This window comes from Peromyscus californicus, unplaced genomic scaffold, assembly GCF_007827085.1.
Source record: "Peromyscus californicus insignis strain IS unplaced genomic scaffold, ASM782708v3 Scaffold_2__1_contigs__length_46816999, whole genome shotgun sequence".
In the NCBI taxonomy this organism is placed as follows: domain Eukaryota; kingdom Metazoa; phylum Chordata; class Mammalia; order Rodentia; family Cricetidae; genus Peromyscus; species Peromyscus californicus.
The window spans coordinates 1,603,820-1,607,647 of NW_026294540.1; the positions used below are offsets into that span (position 1 = coordinate 1,603,820).

Below are 3,828 nucleotides of genomic sequence, written 5' to 3' on the forward strand. Positions count from 1 at the left end.
TGAGAGTCCATTGTTGTCTGGGTTGGCGAATTTATCTTGTGAATATTCTGATTAAGAGTCTGTAAGTCTCGGGTCCTGTCTTTCTCGAATTTTCTCAACTACGCACTGAGGGGATTGTTCCACGATGCAGGCCAGCTCAGGGTGAGCTGAGGTTCTGAGAGGACTGGGTTGTTCCTCCTAAGGTCTCACTTTGGAGGTGGCCTTCTTTTGATCTGGCCCCTGCAGGACTCCTGGCATTGGCAATGTCTCCTGTCAGCTTGTGGGGCACCCATGAGGAAAAGATGCTCTGGTGCTGGCCCTCCGTCACTGCTGCCACCACCCAGGGTAGAACCAGCTCCCCGTCTCCCCCCCACCCCTTTCCCTCTTTTTTCCTCTCTGCTCCCAGGTGTCCTCTCTCCCTCACTCTGTTTCTCTCTTCCTCCCTCACATCCATCATCTCTCTCCTTCACTCCTTTATCAGGTTATTTGCTCATTCAACAAACACAGTTGGGGATTTGCAGTTTCATTTCCAACAGAGAAGTTTGTCAACCTGATGTGACCTATCAGACTCGTCGGGGTGGCTGTGCCGCAGCAGGCTCCATGGAGCTCATGTTAGGCTCTTGCCCTCTCTGGACCCCCATTTCCTCTTCGAGGAACAGGGCTTGGGGGTCCACAGGAAGACTTGCAGCCTCGTGAGACATTTGGGCTGCTATTTTGGTGGGGAGACCAGGCATCCTGTGTAGAGATGGGGACTCTCTTGGGAGCTTCTGGAGGGGGGCCCCCTTGGCCCCTGTGAATGGGAGCTGCGGGAACGCAGACTCTTGAGAAGCACGCCGTGAAATCTGGGCGCACGCGGAGCTGCAGAGCAAGGGTTGGGTGGATGCGGAGGGGCCTTTGATGGGCTTTTGGGCTGCGTAATTAACTGTAACCGAAATATTATTTGATCTTTTATGTGGAAAATCAAATTGTGTTGTGTCAGACGGGCATAAATACACCACAGTTTGCGCTGCTGGGCCCTCCCCACCGGCGGCCCCCCGCCCCTCCGCCATGGAAACACAATTCTCGCCTTTTAAACTCGCCTTTGTCTGGGCCCTGAAAGGCTGCATTGTCCAGGGGAAGAGCGGGCAGGGTTGGGGCCCAGAACGGGGCTGCAGAGGGATCCAGCCCCAGACAGTGCTGCTCGGGGCTCAGCCTCTGCAGCTTCTTTTCCTGGCCCGGGCAACCTTGGGCAAAGAGCCTCAGTTTCCCCCTGGGTCCTGAGGCCCGAGCCTCTGTCTTGGGTGGAAAAAGTCACTCCGGGGCAGTTCCAGCTCTGAAAGTAGTTTGACATGCTGGCAGCTACTTTTATACAGGTGACAGAGCTCAGCAGGTGACCTGGGTACTGGCCACTCCTCCCTGGAAGCAAGGGGAAACAGGAGAAGTGGGGGGCGGGGGGGAAGGGGAGGGGAAGGGGGGGAGGGGGAGGGGGCGGAGGGGAAGGGGGGAGGGGGAGGGGGCGGAGGGGGAGGGGGCGGAGGGCACAGCCTAGGATCTGGAACAGGGGTGGGTTCAAGTTACATCAGAGCCACTTAGCAGCTTGATGGCCTCTCTGGACCTCAGTTTCCCCACCTGTTGGGTGAAGGCATCCTCTAATCCTCTAATCTTCCGGCCTCAGCCTCTCTTGGAGTGTATCGTGCCTGGCTTTTAGTGGAACATTATTTGTGGTGCTGGAGACAGACCCAGAGCCCACCGGATGCTGAAACAGATGCTGCGCTCCAGGGGCACTCTGGCCCTGTGGGGACCTTGCTGACTCTTAGAGGCTTCCGGACCCCCTCCTCTGTTCTCTCCAGTGTCCTCCTGGAGCACCTTCTGCTCCCTGCCTGGAGCCCAAGAGGATCTCAGACGTGACTCCTCTGATTCAGCAGTCTCAGGGCCTGGAACAGCCTGGAGGTGGGAGCTGCATTTGCACCCAGCACACTCTGGCTCCATCAGGGCCCAGGCTCTTCTACAACCCCATGACAGATGTCTTATCCCCCCTACAGGAAAAACTGGGGCCGGGGCAGGAGGAATCTGAGATGGCCTAGTAAAAACACCGTGAGCTGGAGCCCAGCCAAACCAAACATCCTGGAATTAAAAAAAATAAACATGGGAGAAAGAGAGAGGGAGGGAGTCGGGGAGGGAGGGAGGGAGGGAGGGAGGGAGGGAGGGAGGGAGAGGGTGATTGTCTGAACCTGTAATTCTGACTTGAGTGGTGGAGGGGACCTTAGTTCTCTGCTAGGGGTGCCAGGCTTACAGATCTCAAAGAGACCCCAGGCCAGGGAGACGGAGGCCAGCAGGGGCCACCTTCACAAGTTCCAGAAGGAACCTGCACCTAGCTCATGCCCATCCCTGAAATCTCAGCACCAACTGGAAAAGCAGTACCAGCAGGCTGTGGGACTCCAGGTGCCTAGCACCTTCCTGGTGTACCCAAGCAGGGCATCCCCACAGGCAGCTCTCCTGGATGCCTCTCTGCACAGAACACCTCCTAAGTGTTGTATGCAGAGGCTCCACAGCACAAAGGAGGACATTTGGACACATAAATACATATACTTTATATTCTTCTAAAAGTTGTTTTGGGGGCTAGAGGAATGTCTTACCGGTTAAGAGAACTTGTGGAAGACCTCATGGCAGCTCACAGCCCTCTGTAATTTCGGGGGGGTGGGTCTGACTCCCTTTTCTGGCCTCTGTAGGCACCAGGCACACACATGGCGCACACACGTACTTGCAGGCAAAACAACCCACATATACAAAAATAAAATAAATAAATCTAAAAATAACTTTTTCTTTTTTATTAAAATGAAAGTTATTTTGGGGGCTGGGGCATGGCTCAATTGCCGCCAAGCCCGAGGAACCTATCTGAATTCAATTCCTGGGGAATGAGAAAACCAGCTCCCCAAAGTTGTCCTCTGACCTCCACATGCATGCTGTAAAATGAGTGTTCCTATGAGCATGCCCATGCAAAAACTCACACTAAATAAATTAGTTAAATTTTAATGTGTTCCTTGGGCTGGAGAGATGGCTCGGTAGTTAAGAGCACTGGCTGTTCTTCCAAAGGACCTGGGTTCAATTCCCAGCACACATAGGGAGGCTCCCAACCCTCTGTAGCTCCAGTTCCTGGGGATCCAACGCTCTCTTCTGACCCCTACAGGCACCAGGCAAAAAAAAGGTGCACAGCTATGTGTGCATGTAAAACACCCAAACACACAAAGTAAAAATAAGCTTTAAAAAAGAATCCTTTGGCTTTCAAAGGAAACTGAATCCTTTCCAACCCTCCAAGAGCAGTGGGCTCTGAGGCTCCTGGATGGATGAGTCAGCTTAGCACAGAGGGAAACTGAGGCACCAGGAGGAAGCTGAGGCTCCTATGGATCAAGCCGTTTAGGGACACAGGAGCTGAAGTCCTCAAGGCTCAGTGTGTGACTGATATGGTGTGAGTCCTCAGAAAAGCCTGGAACAGCCTGGCAGGGCAAAGGGCCCCATGTTGGCCTGGGGCTGCCTACAGCTGGTATCTGTGGGGTCCCCAGATTCTACAGATCAGTCCCCAAGAAGCCAGACCCAGGGGTCCAGACATCTGCTGTTAACCCTTTGCAGTGTCCTGCCCCAGCTCTCCTCTTCTAAAGGGCCCTGAAACACCTCATGGGGCGTGTGTGTGTGTGTGTGTGTGTGTGTGTGTGTGTGTGTGTGTGGTCCCTTCCATCACACCTACTCCGGGGCTCCTGCAGGCGGGATGCTGGCCTTTCCCAGCACTTGCTCCCTTCTGAGGCAGGAGAGGCGGAGGTGTGCGGAGGTGTGCGTACTGGTACTCCACCTGGAGGCCTCACCTCTGCCACCCAG

General features: G+C 54.6%; 1 long non-coding RNA gene across 1 annotated transcript; it reads left to right on the forward strand.

Annotated features, from left to right (window-relative positions):
• Positions 1 to 1,151: 1,151 nt before the first annotated feature.
• On the forward strand, positions 1,152 to 2,118 carry LOC128120641 (uncharacterized). Its single transcript, XR_008221918.1, has 3 exons — positions 1,152 to 1,331; positions 1,634 to 1,908; positions 2,001 to 2,118. It is a non-coding gene; the product is annotated as an uncharacterized LOC128120641 (long non-coding RNA).
• Positions 2,119 to 3,828: the final 1,710 nt, after the last annotated feature.